The following is a 21,362-nucleotide window of genomic DNA, read 5'->3' on the forward strand; positions in this document are numbered from 1 at the left end:
CTCCATAAGTTAGAATTGACTTAAGGGCACAAGATTATTATTAGAAACACGTTCAGAGTTTATTGATTTCAAGGAGCGGTAGGTTGGTAGACACAACCACTGAAACTTATTGACTGCACGTGTCAGTCTGCGCGTGTCAGTGCTTCTTTGTACCTTTACTGAGACGTAGGCCTCCGTGAATGAGATGGGATGTACTTTCGAGTAGGTGTAAACAGAGAGTAAATGAAATCGGATCTCTCTGTTGTATTTTTATTTTTTAATTCAGTCCCTGTTTTATGGTGAGGATTACCGGCAAATGGTTAAAATTCCCTTATTTTACAATTTAGACAGATGTTTAATTCAAAGTGAACATTCTAAAAGAAAGGGATGAAGGAAAAAGTTCTCCTGGAAGACGCAACTTCTTCGGCCGACATTAAGTGAATGTTGTCTTTCGTTTCGGCGAGATTATTGAAATCTCAAGCAGGAATGGTCTGGAACAAAACGAAACCTCTTTTCGTTTCCCCCTCCCTTCGGGAGCATCGGAATGAAGACAGAAAGACCAACACCAACACCACCAACACCCTCCCAGCCCGCCCCCGACAGATTCAAAACAAGCAAGATACGGGGGAAAAAAACATAAGCCAGTCTGGACAAAACACAAAACCTAATAAGGTAATTTTCAAAACAGGCTCGCGCATACCGCGCATCGCAGCTATTTCTACATTTAGTACAGTTGTGTCCCGCCTTTGCAGCAAATGGTGCTCAAGACGGCTAATCTTAACTACAACGAAAAACAGGTCTGCAGTATAGTTTCATGAGACAGGACCAACCCCAGGAAACTATTTTCTGCTGAATAAATTCAAATTCAGAAGAGTATTCAAACGAAAGCTGGCATTCTGCAAAAAAGACAAATGGGAGGCAGCCAGTTTAGCGGCACGCGGTCAGTTTCCCCATCAAGCTTTCTTGATGTTCCTTCCGCTGTTTGAGGCTAAACATAAATGAGACTTTTCGTTCTACCCTTGAGCCGGAACCTGACAGAAGGCCGTATAAGGGCGTAGCGAGGCATGTGCCCCTGTGCCTGGTGTGGGAGTGGTTAGTCGCTTACAAAATTAAAATATTAAATAACTCCTCTGGCCGCCAAATAACAGGTTTGATCAACAGCGAGTTGGAAAGTGTTGTTTGTGCCATCATTGCTATGATTACTAATGGTAACAACGTACAGTAGTACTTGTGATAACCCTAATTTATCCATAATAATTTTTATCGCGTGCCAGTAACAGGGACACCCAAGAAGGTTAGGGTGTTTTACGAATCAAAGTGCCCTCTTACTAAGATTCACCGTTTGACATAGCTCGCAGGTGCCAGATTTCAGACTAGGTAGACTCATTGAAGAAAGTTCCGATTCTGTGAGGCAGAAATATTTTCTGTCGCCGCCAATTCCTTCAACGAAATCCGGATACCAGGCGCAATAACAGAGCAGGTGCGTTTTCGGCACCTCCCCTCTGTTTCACCGGACTGAACTGTTTATTTACTGCCACGTTTTATGCCTTTTTTCTTTAAATTTTTCTAAGGGAGGCCAATTGCCAACACAAAAACAAAAAATGAATAGTGACAATTGCGAGAATTCTATGTTAAAGTCAAACCAAGGCGAAAGAACGAGGTACAAAGCGGAATTTCCAGTGACAAAGGAGAAGACGGGTGGGTCCCCAAACTAAAATTTCCTTTGCCAGGAAATTCTGGTTCCGTTTTCAGAAAAAGATAATCGAAAATCGCTTCTAAATTAAGGGCACCCACATTTTCAAGGGATGTGAGATGTTCAAGGTGTAATTTAGTACTGCCGTTCCCCAGTGACTCTCCATGGAAAAAAAATTTGAACCCAGGTCTCCTCAATTGTAGTCTGACATTACTATTCAACACGCTGGAAGTACCGGATTAACAGCATTGTGACCAATATCCTCTCCCACGCCCACCTCCTAGACTGTTGTTTTTGTTTTGTTTTGTTTTGTTTTTTGTTTTTTTGTTTGTTTGTTTGTTTAGAGGCAGGTTTTAAAACTCTATATATTGTCCCCTCAGTTCTCTCTGCCCGAAGATTTCCTACCCTTCTGTTTTAACGGAAGAATTCGCCTTCTGTTTCACCCTTTCACCTCCCTATAGGGCTGTAACTGAGTGAGTGCGATTAAACCTAGGTTTAAATCGATCTGCTTTAAATGTGTTTTTAACCGTTCTAATTGATTACCTCAGTACTAATATATGGGCAAATATTTTAATGTAATAATTTGTCTTGTTTTTAACCGGTTTGTCTTTTAATTTGTGAGCTGCCTGGGGTCCCGTCATTGAAAGAAAAATGAAATGAAATGAAATGAAATGAAATGAAATGAAATGAAATGAATGAATAAATAAATAAATAAATAAATAAATAAATAAATAAATAAATAAATAAATAAATAACGTGACTGACTGGGGCGGTCACTTATTCTTTTAGATAAAGAATCCCGATGGATGCATCTATAGCGTGGATGATCAGCAAATTTAATCTGCATCAAAATATTTTAAATTTCTTTTGTGATGACATAGGCATTGTTCACTTGTATTTATTTATTTGTAGAATTCACAATATTAAGACGACGACTTTCCAGTGAAGCTACTCAACTACAACGAAATGCAACCCTTCGCTCGCTCCTTCTCTTTCTCTCTCTGACTAGGGCTGGCTGTTGAGCGAGTGGGTGGTTCAGTTTTATTCACGTCGGATTTTTCTTCCTTTTCAGCCCAGCCTTTCAGCTCGCAACGCAATTCTTCCCAGGTGCACTTCTCCCTCACCTCCGTTTGTCTACTTTAATCAAATCTCATCGAGCAAAAGAATCATTATTTCGGCATTTAAAAATTATGATATGGCGAGTGACTTATCAGGGAATTGCTAGCAGATGCACTGTACTTCTGCAAATAGAAATATTTATTTTTGAAATGTTCAGGGCGCAACAATATCCACGCTTACTGCATTTGAGTTCAAGACCACCATTAGGTTCAACGTGGTTCATTTCTGAACTGATGTGGGAAGACATACTTTCGATTCCAATTCCTTATCCCTGGGAAGAAACCGGGACATATTGATCTGTGTATTTTTAAGGTCCATCATGCAATTGTGTTTTAAGTGGCCCTTTGGTTGAACAACCTCTCACCTTCCCAAGTAAAGCTAAAATTCTATGCGCTCTGGTAAGTGAGATGACTCACGCGTCCCCCACTTTCCTTTGTAACTTGTGCTCTTATACTCTTATAATGACAAGGCCAGCCTACAAGCCCTGTGACAGAAAGAAGGGCCTAACAGGGAGCCATCCTCACTCCTCTTAAAAAGAGAAGAGAAGAGAAGAGAAGAGAAGAGAAGAGAAGAGAAGAGAAGAGAAGAGAAGAGAAGAGAAGAGAAGAGAAGAGAAGAGAAGAGAAGAGAAGAGAAATCTTAGAACTCAGATTTTATCTCCGAAGGCTATGCACCATTCTTCCCTTCCAAGAGATGAAGCAAGGAAGGGATTTTACTGCTGGCATCAAGAACAGCCGTTATTCCTCCGTGGTATATAGCAAAGGTGGAAAAGTTCTATAATGTAAGGCAAGTTCTACTTTTGAGCTCCTTCCGTCAACCTCCCGCCTGGCGTTTGCTCGGAGGCGAGATTTCTCCCAGCTTCATGGAAACGAATTAATAAAGAAGTGCCCAAAATTTTTTGTAGGTTCCAAATCGAGCAGTGAGATCGCTTATGACCATGTTTAGCCATGGACGACGGGCGGAAGGAAGACTGATCGGGAGCACTCATTGTTTCGTGATCACTTTTACTTAGAAATTTAAAACCAGAGAGTTTAATGGAATTTATTTCAAAGTGATTCTGTGCTTTGAATCTTAGTACAAGATTTATATATATATATTTTCATACATCAATCGCTTTCGTGTATTATGTAGTTAGTAACCCTACTAGATCCTTTGAAAGCTGAGGGATCCGACCTTGCTTTGGTAGAAAGATTCTGAGTATTTAGGCATGACGAGTTACATCAGAATAAAAATCTATTCTTTTGAACTGTGGTGCTGGAGGAGAGCTTTGCGGATACCCTGAACTGTCAGAAAGACAAACAAGTGGGTCTTAGGTCAGATCCAGCCTGAACTATCTCTGGAGGCAAAAAATGTTGAAACTGGGGCCGTCCTACTTCGGGCACGCCATGAGAAGACAGAATTCCCTGGAAAAGGCAGTGATGCTGGGAAGGGTGGAATGCAGCAGGAGAAGAGGAAGACCAAATATGAGATGAGGTGATTCCCTCAAAGAAGCCACGGGCTTGAGTCTGCAGGAGCTGCTGAGCGGAGCGGCTGAGGACAGGACATTCTGGAGATCTCTCATTCATAGAGTCGCCCTGAGTCGGAGGAACAACGACAACAGAAAGTGGATGAGAAGGGGGGCTTTTAGGTGGGCATCCCGCTGGAAGCAATAACGCCCGCGTGTTGAGCGTCAGTTCGTCGATCCAGTTGGGACAAGCCAGCCACGCGCGGTTACAGAAGAAGTCTGTTTCCTCGCTCCGTGCCCTTTCCCGAAGGGGACTTTTCTTGATAATAATGCCCTACTCATCTGAGTAACTGTGATGTTTAAGGATCAAAGTATCTCATTGCTATCTGCTGAAAATGATAGCTACAATCGAACACCAGAGTTAAGTCTGCTGATATCAATCAAAATATGAAAACACACTTGTAATCTGTTCTAAATTGGAAAGTGCAAATTTAAATCTTTCGTATTCGCGTTTTTATAAGAATTGTGCGATTTATTATGCCTATTTTTTAAAAAAAGATCAGTAGCCGGGCTGTATCCTCTGCACTGGAATGTGCTTAGCGTTAAAAATGGAATCGCTAATTAACAGTGCGAAAACAAAACAAGATTTAAGAAAATCAGGCCGTCAGAATTCAGGCTCAGTTTCGGTTTAGGCACTGAAACGTAACTTCTGGGAGCATCGTGTCCTGGCATTAATCATTATTTGGCTGATAGCCACATTTTACAACTGATTTTCCTCCTGTATTGTTAAACAAAGCTTCTTGGGCCTCACTGGAAGAGTAAAACAAAAGCTTGCACAGGGATAAGCCTTATATTGATTGTTGTGGCTATTACTTCCTGGTAGGTTGCAATCCTTGTGATTACAGTCGGGGTGGGGTGGGTAGGTTAGTGCTTCTCTTAGAACAGCTTGTCAATGATGAAAACCACAATTTTTTTAAAAAATATGTTAATGACTGCCCCGTGGCATCTTAACACATCTACAGTTAAAATGGATCACCCTGTCCTGTTGACGCTCATCAGAGATCTACAGGAGCCTGGTGGAGGCCGGAATTCTCCCAGCTTTAGATGCCCACCTCGCTCTGTTGCTGTGAGGCTTGCTTTTCCCACCGCATTCAAGAGGAGACAGAGGAAGGGGACAGAGACCAAGGGCAAGCGCGCCAAAGAGAGAAAAAGACTGAGAGAAGTGTGGGGGGGGGGGACCTAGAGAGACCCGCCACCGCGGCCGCCGCGCTCTCCTCCTCCTCCTCCTCCTGCGACCCTTTCGGTTCTGAGCCGGAGCCGGGCTAATACTCCTGGGAAAGGGCGGTCGGTGGCGGTGGGGTCTGGAGGATTTGGTGAGTGACTGAGGACGGAAGGAGTCCAGTCTGGGTCCTAATGCGGGCGGCGTCTCTCCTGACAAGGCCGCGTTTGGGGACGGCAGCCAAGACCACAGATAACACGACCTGGCCCTGCCCAGCGGCACTATCTCCCTCTGATAACGCCAGGAAAGGGGAGAGGGGCGGCTATTTAAGAAACTCTATCGCCGTCTTTATCTGCTCCGGTGGGAAGTCATTTTTAGGAAAGGGAGAGAAGTTCTAAGCTAATGGCCCTTAGTCACTGCCTAGCGTTTTAGATAGAGAGATACCGCAGATCCCCTGAAAAGAGAGAGAGAGATGGGGGTTGGGGGGAGAGAGAAGGAAGGAGGGAGGGAGAATCTGCTCCACTTTGTCAATTTCACCCTTCCCTCTATCTCCGCAATCGGTTCTGTGAGGATTGAGTTTCTGCCGGGCGTGCCAATTTCACTCCGTGTAACTCAGATCGATTTGCACATCCTGAAGCCGTAAACAATAAATAAAACTAAAATTTAAACAATGTACGGATGTTAGTCTTCATTGCCTGTGAATATGTGGTCTTCTCTGTACAGCTGCCTCTCGTCATTTTATATATAGCCAGTTGCTGCATTCCCAGAATGCATCGCATCCTTCACAAACAAAAGGGAGAGATCTAGATAAAAGCATTTCGCTGCAGAAAGTATGCACGGGGAAAAATCGAGCTCTGTAGGAAAGCATCGTGTGTGGTAGGCAGTCTCTAAACGCTCCTATATCCTGCCCGCTGTAGCTAAAGATCTCCTTCGATTTTGGCACTGAGACCTTTAGCGATATGTGTAGCTAATGGACAGCTTGCGTTACATTTTTGCTTGGCATGAAAAAAAAATCTCCTAATAAACCTACCAAAGGCTGCTGGTACTGCTGTTTGCTAATCCTTGTCTGTTGTTGTTAATCTGGGGGGAATCTCTTTCCAGACTATTGCCCCAAATACAGCAGAAACAGGTGCATCCCAGGATCATCTAGACTCCCACTGATGTCCAATAAGGCTACATAGGATTCATTTTAATCTAATTATGTCAGCACTACACGTTATTTGAAGAGACCACCCTAGTTTGCTGTGTAACGTACTTCGATGTTAAGTGTGCTGGGGTTGGCACAGCAGACAGCTTATTTTGCCAATTTTATTTGTATGGTTCCAGAAGGAATGTTAGTGTTTCTCTTGGAACCACTATAATAACTATCAGAATCAAACCTGTGGACAGAAGTTCATTAGAACTAGGAGATACTTTGGCCATGTTGAAGACACATACATTCCTTTGGTGATACAAAAATCAGCTAACCAAATGTATTCCTATTTAAGCAGATTTTGAACACACACCCTTCCACTGAACTCCCCAATGCATGAAGCTGTTCTCTTGGAAAGAGGCCCCGATCCTTCTGTTTATCTCCTTTGTGCATTTAGGATCCAAGCCTCAAGCAGCTTCTCTAAATATTTTAGAAAGTAAGTAGTGCAGCCCTTGTGTCTACTGCCAGGAGTAGTGATTCATACTGACATTTTAATATTTCAAATAAAAAAATGGTTGGTAAACATACTAACTTCATGCAAAAATTAGGTCCTTCTGACCTATTTGTAAAAAGGCAAGAGCATCAATACCAATAGCCATGAATAAATCCAAGCATCTGTTTCCCCCCCCAAAAAAAAAACTTAAATTAGGATTATTTTGTACCCCTCTGCCCATGTAACTATGTTGTCCTACCTAAATACCCTCTCCCGGCTCGAGGTTTGGTGGTAAGTCAGCCTTTGCTTCTGAAAATTTGGTAGAACTGAGTCTCTCCTTCAGTGTGTTCTAACAGCAAGAAGGAGCACCTAATGTAGTGTTGGTTTCCCTTTTTGCTAGTTACCAGTGCCACTTTAAAATTTCCAACACTTGCCCCCTCCTTCATAGGGCTCTTTTTCACACATTGGACCAGCACAAATTTAACAAGATAAATTTCTCCCAACACTACATACCTGACCCGACCCGGAAGGTATGTTTCATCTGCCGAATTCTGCTTTTGTCCTGTTCTTAAACAAGAACCTTGTCACAAAAAAAGTTAGCAACCCTAAGATACCTTATTTCATGAACCCACTAAACCCACACACTGTATCCTAGCAATAATTAATTTTCCATTGTCCAGATTCATGCCTATCTTCAAGCCAGGTTTTCATTTAATGTTCTGATGCTTAATAGAAACCTGTGAAAGAAATTAACCTCACCTCTAGAGATATCTAATATTTTTTCTTTCTTTCTTTTTATTAGTTTCAGCATTCAAAATACTTTGAGACAGCAGGCAAGGGAGAGAGAGAGAGAGAGAGAGAGAGAGAGAGAGCAGTGTAACTAGTCTAGATTTTTTGTTCTCCCTGAAATGCAATGTTAGGAACTCACCTTTGTCCAGGAGGTGTAGAACCTGTCATCTCTGCCAAATATTTGACAATGAATTTTGACAGATATAAGCTCTATTTATAAAGTGAGCAGGTACAGTGTAAGGAGGAGAACAGTGTATTTGAACTGGCGCCTAGTGTTCTTTAAAGTGTTAAGAAGCCAGAAGCAATGTCAACAAGACCCATTTCTGAGTAACTCTGCAGTCAAGAAAAGGAGGGGGGAGGAGGAAGCAGGAGAAAATCTACAAAGATTTACTCAAGGAACTGCTAATAGCCTGTTGCTGGAATCCTAGCTCTTAATACACCCACAACACTTGAAGTGCTGGTGCTCAATTAGTGCCAAGGTATCAGAAACGCAGAGTTTATAAACAGAGACCTCAGGCAGATTGCAAGCAGTCCTAAAACAGAGACCTCAGGCAGATTGCAAGCAGTCCTAAAACAGATGTGCAGTTTTTCCCCAATGGGAACTGAATCAACTAGGGGTGGGTGGGTGACAGAGACATGCCTTTAAACTTTATTCCCTCTTTTAAGGGGAATTATGAAAAATAATCTTTAAAATGTTGTAGCTAAACTTACAATTCTGTATAATACCAAAGAAAGCCCCACCAACTTCATTAAAGCCTATCTTTGAATAAACATGCCTAAGATTAAGTGGCATATTTGTTGATGATTGAGCAAAATGTTGGGCTACAATCTGGTTTTTTTTAAATCAATATACCTGTATGATGAGTTTTATTAGATTTAGCATTCCATTATATTTGCATAAATTTGCATATAAACATAAACAATGATTAAGAAGCAAGAACCATAGGTTAGTAGAACAACAAGCTTCTAGTTATGAATGAATGTTTATTTCACCTGAAGGATAGCTGGATTTTATTTGTCAAGAACCTATGTATGCTTTCATCAATCAGTAAGTGTTGGAAACAAAATTTGTTTTAACCAGAATCACACATTTTAGTGATGCATTTTATGGTGCATCTGGCAGAGTAAATTACAGCCGTGAAAGCCCATGCTATAATAAGCCTCTTAGTTTTTAAAGTACTTTGGGACTCTGTGATTTCCTAGATATTCTAGTACTATAAACTAGTACAGAATCAAATGTTGGGAGAATAATTCCTTCCGGCTACACTATAAAATAATCTTAAAATAAATGTAAAATCTATGTATGCCAAACCTATATGTGGCCAGAATCCTATTGGTGTTCATGTAAGGCTTGTGTAACTTGCCATAGTGAATTGTGGCATCTTGGTAGCACGCTTGGTCACATGCCCAACTGTTAAGCTGAAGATGAACTCCAGCACTTCATCAATTAGCCATGGCAAGCTCTGTAGACCTTGCGCCAATCCTAGTAGAATTCTAGTCTATATGTTAAAATATATTTATTTCATATTATACTCTGCATAAACAACATTTCTCAGATAACCAGCCATATATACAAGAGGCCCGCAAGCCCTTCATGTCTTTAATGAATTGTTCACAAGATATTTCTTGGACTGTTCACTGATTGCAGCAAATATAATGTTAGTTATGTGCTTTCAAGTTGGAACTGACTTATAGGAACCTAACAAGGCTTTCAAGGTAAGTGAATTATTTAAGGAGTGGTTTCACTGGTTCCACACCTCCAGTAAGTTTTCATGGATCAGCAGGGATTCGAACCCAGGCCTCCTGAGTCTTAGTCTGTTGCTCACTCCACTACACCTCCCTCGGGATCCTAGCAAATATTGACGGGATTCCATGGAATGAGTTCCATTCAATTTTTTTCCCCCTGGGTGAACATTATACCTAAAGCAGACCCAGCGGTGTTTATGTCCCACTTCCAAACAGTGAATCCAACACTGATAATTTCACCTTTCCTTGAGTTTCTTACAAAATGAACGAAACATGCTAATTCACACGAAAGGATCCCTTGTGTTTCTTTCTGTCATGGTGCCTCTGACTGATGGTTTGGTGGCCTGCCATTCCCATTTCATTTCAGGTGAGCCAATAACTAACTATCCCATCCCTTTTCGCTTACTCTCTCACTTCCAACCCATCTCACTTCTGCTGAGCTGGACTAACCGAAGAGCTCATAGGGCAGAGCCTGCCTTTCCTCTCCTCCTCAAGGCCTTATAGCCCCACTCCAGCCACAGGCATCTCACTCAGCATCAGCTTTGTCGCTCCACCATCACCAGGGCCGGCACTTTCCCTAGAATCAGCACAGGCAGAAACTAAACAAGAGGACATCTTTTTTCTCTCTCTCTAAAGGGACGCTACAGGCTGAGGAAGGCCAGGAGAAGCCTTCAGTATAAATGCTGAAAGCTCTTGCCTGTTCAGCAACTGTGGAAAGCAGAGATGGCCTCTATGAGAGGGAAAAGGCGGCAGCTGAATGCATTGTGTTCACACTGCCCGGTTGATACCCTCCCTAACAGAACGCTTCTCTCAAATGCCTTCAAGGCCCAAAGCTTCGGATACAAGGCGGGCAAGGGTTCCTTCCCCTCAGGGCCCGTTTTCCCAGTGACCTCCGCCAAATATCCGAGGGCTGCGACAGCAGCAACCCAAACCTCCCCGCCGCCGCCCTTAGTTTTGCGAGGGGACTTTTTTGTTGTTGTCCCGCGCCAGCTCCTCCCTCACCGCTGTTTTAGCTGCCCTGCCAGGAGAGGCTGTAGCCCGCCCCCCCCCCCGGGCCTGGAAACCCCGAGCCGCGGCCTGTCAGGCGCGGCTCATCCATCAGGCGGACACAGAGCAGACGCGCCCAATCTGGTCAGGCGAGTGTTTGCTTTTCCCGCCATTATTGCGGCCCTGGAGCTCTCTTTGTTGATACAGGAGTGCGAAAAAGTGCTAATGTCCATTCATCAGGGGGGCGTCCGCCGAAAGGGGCTGTAAACAGGGTGAGGCGAGAGCGCCCATTTGCGGTATTAGCAGAGAGACTTCGTCGGGAGATAAAGCCCTGGATAACGCGCTCTGGCTCCCGGCTGCATTAAGCGAAAGGCGAGCGAGGGAGCCGCCTCGCCTCAGCGGCCCATTAATCACCCACGTCCCCCGTTCGCCCGCGGCTGCAGCAGGCAAGACGGAGCGGGGATTCCCCCGCGACGCCGCGCGCCATTAATAAAGCCTTATGGGCGCGTGCCCGTGGGACTGCAAGGACACGCCCAGGCCCGGAGGGAGGGAGGTGGGGAACCGCCGCCCCACCACCACCACCACCACCACGTAGCGGGGTTGCCCGTCCCGAAAGTGCAGGGTCGAGGTTTAGCATCGCGGAGGATCTCAGCATAGTTACATCTTGTGCGGTGCAAGGGGACTTTGCTTCCTCGACGTCTCAGGAGCCGCACTCCATCAGGCTGGCTGGAAGGACAGATTTTATGGCCTGATCTCTTAGGAATCCTTGGGCAGGAAAGCTGTGATCTCAAAACACATTTATGCAGTCCCGGAAGTGAGGGCGCTCAGCTTGCTCCCCGAGGAGGATCCAAAACAGCAGGCAGTTGCGCTGATCTATATCCACAAAATAGTTCCAGCAGTTTTCATCGCTGCAAGGAATAAATAGATCTTTGTAAAATAAATAGCTCGTGATCGGTTACCTAAGACCAAGCCACTCCAAAATGCTAGGCAATATAACGGAGGGAGCCCTGAAGAATACGTCATTTATAGGAAAACTCATTTACAACCACTGTCAGGATTGCCGCGGAAGACAGGAAAACTCTGAAAGGAGCAGCAGCTTCTTACGAAAGAGCGGCAGGGATCTCTCCACTGATCCTAGTCCACAAAAAAAGTGTTACATGGGGGTCTCTCCATTATGTGGTAACAGTTGTGGGTAGTTTTTTTATTTCCACTCTGAACATTTTTCAATCTTTAATGTCAACAGGCTTGGACTGGTGGTAGAAATCCCATAATGCTATTACTGGTGGTAGTTGGTATCCTATTGTTGTGAAGGCCAACCTACGGAATAAATCCTACATTCATGTCTACAGGTAGGACTTGCTAGGAGTCTTCTGGCAATTCACTCTTGCTCAGAAGTAGTTCGTCAGCTTTAACACAGAGTGCCTGTGAAACAAGAGTGTTGTGGTTATAAATTAGAATCCTGCTTGCCATTATCCTATTGCTAGTCCCAACCAAGAGTAATAATGATTGCATGCTATTAAGTTGGTTCTGACTTTGGATTCAATAGGAATCAGTTTCTAAATGGTAAATCAACACTTCTGTAAATTCCTCTTTGTCAACAGGTCTACTCAAATGGGTACTCACAAGAGGATACTGGCCACTATAAAGCATTCTTGACAGACTGGAATGTCATCATGATGATGATGATGATGATGATGATGATGATGTTGTCATGGAAATTGTCACTTGACAGAACACAAGAGATTAGAGTCATGAGAGCGATGAGAGCGGGTTCACCCATGAAGGTAAATTGCTGGATTTCAGTGCTCCTGGTTTCTCCATGGGAACATAGACCCCCACCATGAGGTGGGGCAAGGCAGCTGCCTTAAGCAGCAGATCAGAGCAACCCAGAGCAACGCCAAAGTCAGCTGTGCTTGCCCTCCCGCCTGCCCTCCAGCTCCTTATATTGTAGCCTGCTGCACTTAAGTGCAGTGAAGAGCCCTGTAAGGTCGGTTGCTAATGCTGAACAAAGATTCACCTGCCAATCCAATGGACTTCTCTGCCTTGATGAGATGGGGACACCTTTGCTGCCTCAAGCTGCACATGTCTTGAGCTTGCCCTGCTGGACTGGATGGGTTGCAGCTGCACAAAGGAACTGGCTCTAAAGGAAAACTTCGACAATATGGCAACACATGGACACTTCGCCCTGCTAAGATAAATCTACCCCATAATGAAACAGTAATGCAAATATCTAAACACTGAGTAATGTGGTATGAAGGTTCTTTCTGGTGCATTTGTTCTGTGGTGGCCCATTCACTTGTTCAAGCCACTGGTTGCTGCTGCACCCATTCAGGGACTCAGAATGGCCACTCTAGTTTGTTTTTATCCATATCTGTTTTTAATCTTCTTGTGAGCTGTCTTGAGTTCCAGTTCTGGGTTATGTCAAACAAATAAACAAGCACCCTTCAGTTTGTACTCAGATACCAGAATCCCATTTAATCAAAAGGACAGGTCATTGTACCTGAATAAAATAAATGTTGTACCTGAGTAAAATAAACGTGGTGTAACTTGATGAAGGTAAGTTCATCTAATGAGTATATAATTTAGTATAACCTTGGTATAGCATTTTTGTTTCTGCGGCAGATTGTGGAGAAAAGTTTTGCATCAGGCAGTTCTAAAGAACAGCAGAAAAAATTTGGGGGGTATCTGGAAATCACAGAGGAACTGAATAGAATGCACTGGTTAGAAAAGAAAAATGAAAATAGAATTGTAGCTAAATAACACACACCCTCGTCCATCCATTAGCAGCTTTTAGGCCACAGTTGAGGCCCCCAGCTGTTTTCCAGCCAGGGCTGTATAGCTGAAAAGTGTGGAGATCCTACAAGACAAGGCGTTTAGTTTCCTCCAAACTTTCCCAATTTTTGCTTACTTGTTTTGTCTGTACAGCTTTCTGAAATACTGACATTTCTGCTTCTTTTGCCTTAGTAATGAAGCACTGTCAGCAGTATTTTTATTTTCATTGGCATATTTATTTTATTTCACAGTTTCAGGATAGTGCCAGGGGACTGGTTCTAAAAATATATATTTTTAAGAAAACAACTCTATACAACTTCACTACTTGTCCTATACTCCCAGCTAGAGTAGCTTCACTGACTCAGTTCTTGAATTGTAAATTAACACTGGTGTAAAACCTATTTATACAATGGATCTACTCTAATGGGGACTAGCAATGGGATTTAGGACCTTACAATTCTATAAGTCTGGGCAGAACAAATAAGTTTTCAAGAGCAAAACGTTATGCAAGCCCCAAGGAGCATTCTACAACTTAGTTTTGTATAGAGTAGCAGCAATATTTGTATGATCAATTGCTTAAATTAAAATAAAGTAATGAATTTATACAAGACTCAAACATGCCTTATTTTTTTTTCCACCCAGAATCACATTAGGTACTCCCATAACTCGGGATAAATGCAATGGAATAGATCACATCCCCAAATTTCTGGTTGTTTAAGTGTTGCCGGTTGTACTGTGTGCCAAGCCATACGACTGGAACATGATGAAGAATATAAGTGGAACTAGTGGCAGTTTATGTTCATGGATTGAAACAGTAATATTTATGTATTTATACATCAGTGCATGTAAGCAGCAGAATTCAAGCTACTGTTTCAATCCATGAACATCATTGTGAATAACTGTACAGACTTACAGTTTCTTTTTATACATACTGTATATAGATTGAACATACTGTAAGAACACTCCTACAGTCAGTAAGGGACAAACAGGAATGTTTTTTAAAAAAAAAATGTTCACTTGAACCTATGTACACTTGAATTACTTGGGAGCAAGCTCCTCTGACCAGACTGAGATTTACATTTGAAAGCAACGCATAAGATTGCACTGCAAACATTCATCCATAGGATTGCAGTGCAAACATTCATCAAGACGTAGCCATGTCTCTATATCTACTGAAATCAATGGGCCAAGGTGGTTCTTCTTAAACTAAATGCCATTGATTTCAATGTGTCTGTTCTTGCCAAGACTGAATATGGGTCCCACTTTTACATTTTTAACAGCAACCCAGTTGAAGAAGATTCAAAATCCTTTTTCACCAAGCACAGGTATTTACTACCTAGCTTACCTGAGTTCAGAGACTGAACCAGCAGCAACAGAAGTGGCACTAATGTTGTTGATGAGCACACTTTCTTAAGAGTTCTTGCCTTCTGGGATGTAGTCTAAATCTCAAAGGCCACTAACAGATCTCGGGGGAAAGTATAAGCCTATTCTCTCATCAAGGCTCAGCAGGTTTATGAATGTCTGGTAATCCTATGCATGCCTATCCCCCAAGCCTGCTTGCAGATAGCTGAAACCCTCTCCTGCTGTTTGTATTGTCTCAAAACTAGCCGTGCAATCCAATTTTAATAGGTTTATTTAATAATCTTATGAGTCCTGGTCAATTAATTAATTGGACTATTGATTAAATTGGTGGACGTTTGCATGTAGACAAACACGTGGGTCAGTCCTAACTGAAAACAGCTCCACAGAATCAATTGCTGAATGACCATGGAGTCTGTGGGTCTGCTCCGACTTCGGATTAGCTTAAGTTTAAGAAACGAGGAGCCTGTTCGGAATTCGTGTGGCTCAGGCAGCAGACGTGTGTCTTAGCAGGTGTTGTGACTATGATGAGGCATTCCCATCCTGCGTGGGAGAAAGGAGGGGGGGGGGGAACGGAGGCTACCCATCTGGGTTTTTAGAAGGGCTTCTCTATTTTAAAAAATGAATACACAGTGCAAATATTTCACTCAGTTAAGCTTTGCAGTCGTACTTTAAAAAACACCATGACTATATTTATTCTTAGTACATTTTGAATTGAAAATGTGGGATCCTGAAACTTCTTAATAAGGTTAGAACCGTTTCGTTTAATCCATCCAAATTGCACCAAGCGCCTTCGAATGGTTTCTAAAAATGCACTTATTATTATTATTATTATTATTATTATTATTATTATTATTATTATTATTATTATTATTATTATTATTATTATTATTATTATTATTATTATTATTATTATTATCATCAGACCTAAGCGACCTGAGCAAAGAGATCTGAAATGTCGGGGAGACGGATCCACTGCAGGCCCCGTTCCCAGCATTGAACAGATATTTTGGGCTTCCCTGTGTGTGTTAATCTCTTAAACTGTCATCGCAAACTTCGGATCTGATGCACCAGCCCCCAAAACCCTACCAGGGCAAGAATTTTAATTGAATCGGATGCTGCCGCTTCCATTTCGCCGCGAGATAAGGCGAATGCCAGACTCTGGGAGAAGCGGTTGGGGGGGAAAGGGCTTTGCCACCCGGCGACCTGCAGCCGAGCAGAGCAGGGAGAGTCCGTCCTCTCCTCCCAAAGGACCGGCTTGCAGAAGGGGCGTGCAAATTGCCGAACAGCTACCACTACTTATAGCCATTAAATACAACAACCGGGAGAAAAGCGGTCGGGGGGGGGGGCAGAGCGAGAAGGAAGGAGGTAGGGAAACGTCTGAAGCCATAACCTTAATGGAAGCAATTAGTCTCCGATAAGCTCAAGTACTCCTGACCACTAATACTGGCCAGTCTGTCCGCAGTCAGCTTCGCCTCTGGTCTGCAGAAAACAGGGCCGTTCGGGTTAGATAAGTTGGCACAGGGGGATCGGCACGTTTATAAAGGAAGTATGTCCTTTTATTTCTTTTATTTTAATTTTTTAAGGGAAGAATGAGATGGTGTCCACAGATCTCCCGAAATAGGGAGCGAAGATCGAATTCTTGATAGGACTCTCATCAGTAACATTAGCCAGAATACTGAGTGCATCTAGGGCGATAAGCCTTGAACCCGAATAAATCAGAGTCAGAATCGTAAAATTATAGCCAAGGTTAATGCGGCCATCCTTCTGTTCTCTCCCTGTTTCCCAAATGGGTGTTTTAAAGCCACCCAATCAAAAGGCGTCTCTAATCTGAATTTCAGGCTCATTCGTGTGAGGACTGCTCTCAAGACAGACGATGGGAGACTCGGAAAAGACAAAGGAACTAAACCAGTCCAAACCCCACACAAACACATGAAGCCGGGACTTCCGGTCGTTTTTAAAGATGAATTGGGGAGAATGACTTGGTTTCTCTTTTCCTTTTCAGGCCAAACATTGAAACAGGGCGCCATCAATAACCTGAATAAGGACCTAAATTTCGATGACCCCGGAGGGTGATCTCTGGTCAAATGCATTCTCTGGGACTTGGGGGGGGGTGTATGGTTTGGCCCGATGCTGACTGTGGGGTACAGAGCCCCAGTGCCTTCCTCTTGGCGATTACTGACCTGGTGTGCCCTGCTCCATAGTATCCTGCGGGTGGGTTGGGGGCCACAAATCACTGTAATGGACTAAAAACCTCCCAGTAAAAGAACCTGGTTTAGAGTAGCCCTAAAATTGTTATGGGGTCAAAACATTTATTTCCTTATCTGTAATGGTAATCTGGGGGGGGGGGTCATCGTACATTAGTATATTTTGCAGGAAACAGTTTTGATTGAAAGGGAGGGCTGTTATTGCCGTATTGGAAAAGCTCAAGGAAAATAAATGCTACTTGGACTTTCTAAGCTTTGGCTGAGATGAAGGAGGGATATAGCTTGATGGATATAGCGCCTACATTTTTTGCCTCCAAAGCTTGTTAATGTACCTACATCTCTTGCCAAGCTGATCTCATAACAAGATCCTTTAACCGGTTGTCAACGTCAGCATCGTTCGGGTCTGAAAGTGCAGTCCGCATCTCCGTAAGTTCGACTAAAGCCGAGTCCTCTCACAACTGGTTCGTCCGCAAAATTACTATGAAATTAAGGGACTCTGAACAATTGGGTTTCAGGATACAGCTGCGTGGAGAAGCCGCGTCAGACTTAAGCTTGGGTTGCACAACCGTCCACTGTTGTTGAAAGAACAAATCCTTGGGACTGACGTTCAATGTATTCGCGAAGGCTTTCACGGCCGGAATCTAATGGTTGTTGTGGGTTTTTCGGGCTCTTTGGCCGTGTTCTGAAATTTGTTCTTCCTAACGTTTCGCCAGTCTCTGTGGCCGGCATCTTCACAGAGTGCTGTCCTCTGAAGATGCCGGCCGCAGAGACTGGCGAAACTTTAGGAAGAACAACCTTCAGAACACGGCCAAAGAGCCCGAAAAACCAACAACCTTGGGACTGACTTCCGATTTCTGAACACATATAGTAAATGTGTTTAGTCTCCATATAGCGAATTAATTGCATTATGATCAGACTAACAAGATCTTCTTGTTTGCAAAAGATGGAAGGGGGGCGTGTCTGTTTTGTGCCTATTTCTAGACAAGTGTCTAGAATTTAGGAGCGCAGAACCAGAAAGGACGCCCTGCCTCAAAATATATTCCGTATTTTGGGGCGTATTCGTTCTTTGACACATAGCATCTTCCTTTTAGAACCTCTTTAGTATTATAACACAGAAAGTTGAGAGGTACACCCTACACATGTGTATTTAGAAGGAGGATACATTGTTTTGAATCAAGGGACTTCCTAATAAGGACACAACCCTCCAGGGGCTCAGAAATAGGCCTAAGTCACTGGAACAGGTTCTCAAGCAAGTTCCTAGGAATGAGCAGCCTTAGTGAGAAGTTAATTTTTTTTAATGAAGAAGTGGGCCTTTATATAATGCTCCACTACACACACTAGTGCAAGACTAGAACCCAGGACACGTGGGTTCAAATCCCTTCATGGCCATCACTGGGAGGAGGGGCCGGTTTGGCACTTGTAAAACCATTCTTTGGATGTTTTACTTCCCTCGAAAACAATAGCAGGATCACCCGAAGTCGAAAAGGACTTGGCGACACTGAAGAAGACCCTACACAAAGCAGAACTGTCTAGCAGTGACTAAAAGTGTACAGCATGAGATGGTGCAGCTCGTCTACAGCCTATAACCTGCAACAGACCTCGGACTTCGAGATGATTTTTTAAAATAATCCCCCTCCAAAGTCTGCCACGCTGTTTATTAGGCAGCGATAGCCAGGGAAGTCAAGATAACATGATAAACCCCAGGATCGATTTACATTTCCATGTCCCTCACGCTGGTTCACTGGAGCGCAGCCAAAGCAGGTACACACCACTGGCTCTTGCCACTGCGATCCTCCATAGTCCCCCTGAAGGCGACTGGGGCGCTAGATCTGAGTGAAACGTCCTAATGAGAGAGGGCGGCCGCCCTGAAATGGGAGCCTGTCTTTCATCAGGCAGGTTGACCTGGGAGTTCAGTCCCGCAGAGTCCAACGGGATACTCCCTGGTCTGCCTCTCCCCCTAAAAGAGCCACCCCAAAGACGCCATTGTCAGAAGGACCGCAGGCCGGGCGCCCCCCCCCCCCCACTACATGTGCTCATTTCTCGGGAGCATCCATCGCTCTGTGATCTTCCTTCCTTCCTTCCTTCCTTCCTTCCTTCCTAATGGCACGATTACTGCTTTTAATGGAATTTTATAAATGCCAGAGGAGGCCTTCGGCCCTTGAAAAGAATTCCCACCCCCTCCCCGGCCCTGTCAATCAAATGCCCCCACTGAACTCCCGGGACGTTGTCTTCCTTTGCTCTTTTCAGTCCTCCGTCCCGCCTCCACTCCGGTCCGGCCACATCCACGCTCAGGCCCGCACTTCTCCACCCCGGAGCCTAGACCAGCAAGCCGGCGGGGCCTGGGCGGAAGGGGCTGAAGGGGCCGCGGCCTGCTTACCAGCGGACGGTGCTCTCCCGCTTGGGGCGCGGGCCCTCCCAGCTCTGCCGCCATTCCTCTTCTCCGAGTTCATAGAGTCCAGTTGTCCAAAAAGCTGGACGCAGCCTTTCTTTCCGCTGCTTCCCCCCCCCCCACCTCCACCCCCGAGAGCCAAGGCCACCCTCCTTTCCCAAGCCGGGCCAGCGCCGGACTGGTGATCTCCTGGCACTCCGCGTTTGCTAAGCACAGCGCATCCTTTAAAGTGGTTCTTAAGGGCCTTCTGCGGTCAGCCCCGTTTTCGCCGCCCTCCACCCAGAAGAGGAGCTCAGGCTCTGCCCAGGGCTGAGAGATCCTGGAGCGTGAGTCAGGAGCGGAGGGGAAACCCGGATCTCTCCGCCAGCCTCGGACAAATCCGCACCGCGAGTCTTGGCTGGCGAGGGGGTTGTTCAGAGGGGCTCGATCTGCACTCCGTCGCCAACAGACACACAGGCACCGGCGTCTCCTTAATTATTTCTCTTCCCTCCTACAGCCCCTTAGAACTAATCCCAGGGCAAAAAGACCGAGAGACCATAAACTGGGGTGCCACTGGCGGGGTGAGGGTGGGGAGAGACGTCCAGATCACAGATGACTTTGCCCCATCTTGGGTCAGCCCACAATTTCTGCACCCAGCGTGGTGTGACCCGCACCAGGCTGTATATGTAGTAAGTGGTCACTAGAAAATAAGCTGGTATCCCGAGGGTGTGCAGCTTGTGTGCTTGTTGAAGGAAGGGATGTGTTGTTGTTTAGATAACATAGTCATGCTTAGGATCAAGTACAGAAGAGAAAACAGGTCTTTTCGCAACTGAATGAAGCTTAGATATAATTATCCAAGACCAGGCCACCTTTGAATCATGGCTGTTATTTATTAATAACAACATACTCATCACAGCTGGAATGGAACTTCCGACCAAAAGCACAGAGGAGGAAGAGGAACAATTCAAAGGAGAAGGAAAACTTTCAAAATAATCAAAATCAAAACCTCACTTTTTAGTATGAGTAACAGAACCGTCCCCTTCGTGGATTGCTGCCTTGTCGTGACGAAGGGGCTGGAGTAATTCAGAGAAGCTATGGGATATGCCGTGCAGGGACCCCCAAGACAGACAGGTCGTAGTGGAGAGTTCTGATCCACCTGGAGCAGGAACTGGCAAGCCACTCCAGTGTTTTTGCCAAGAAAACTCCATGGATAGAAACAAAAGGCAAAAGATATGACGCTGGAAGATGAGCCCCTCAGATCGGAAGGCGATCAACATGCTAGGACAAGTTGGGCCAAAGCCGAAAGGACGCTCAGCTGCGGACACACTGGAAAGTGAAACGAAAGTCTGATGCTGCAAAGAAAAATATTGCATAAGAACCTGGAATGTAAGATCTATGAACCTTGGGAAGCTGGATGTGGTCAAACAGGAGATGGCAAGAATAAACATTAGTTAGTGAACAAAAATGGACAGGAATTGGCAAATTCAATTCAGACGATTATCATATCTACTATTGAGGGCAAGAATCCCGTAGAAGAAATGGAGTAGCCCTCATAGTCAACAAAAGATTGGGAAAAGCTGTACTGGGATACAATCCAAATATGATAGAATTATTTCAATACAAATCCAAGGCAGACCTTTCAACATCATAGTAATCCAAGTTTATGCACCAACCACCAATGCTGAAGAGCCTGAAACTGACCAGTTCTATGAAGACTTACAACACCTTGAACTGACACCATAGAAAGATGTTCTTCTCATTCTAGGGGACTGGAATGCTAAAGTAGGGACCCAAGAGATAAAAGGAACAACAGGTAAGTTTGGCCTTGGCATTCAAAATGAAGCAGGGCAAAGGCTAACAGAGTTTTGTCAAGACAACAAGCTGGTCATCACAAACACTCTTTTTCAACAACACAAGAGGCAACTCTACACATGGACATCACCAGATGGGCAATAATGTACTGAAATCAGATTGATTATATTCTCTGTAGCCAAAGATGGAAGAGCTCTATACAGTCAGGAAAAACAAGACCTGAAGCTGATAATGGCTCTGATC

The 21,362-nt window shown here is 44.3% G+C and overlaps 1 long non-coding RNA gene across 1 annotated transcript; it reads right to left on the reverse strand.

The window, feature by feature from the left end:
• Positions 1-7,847: 7,847 nt before the first annotated feature.
• Positions 7,848-19,610, reverse strand: LOC140704509 (uncharacterized). The gene is made up of 2 exons (XR_013541076.1): positions 19,317-19,610; positions 7,848-12,023 (listed from the first exon to the last, which is right to left on the reverse strand). It is a non-coding gene; the product is annotated as an uncharacterized LOC140704509 (long non-coding RNA).
• Between the last annotated feature and the right edge of the window lie 1,752 nt (positions 19,611-21,362).

Source organism: Pogona vitticeps, chromosome 2 (genome assembly GCF_051106095.1).
Source record: "Pogona vitticeps strain Pit_001003342236 chromosome 2, PviZW2.1, whole genome shotgun sequence".
Lineage (NCBI taxonomy): Eukaryota > Metazoa > Chordata > Lepidosauria > Squamata > Agamidae > Pogona > Pogona vitticeps.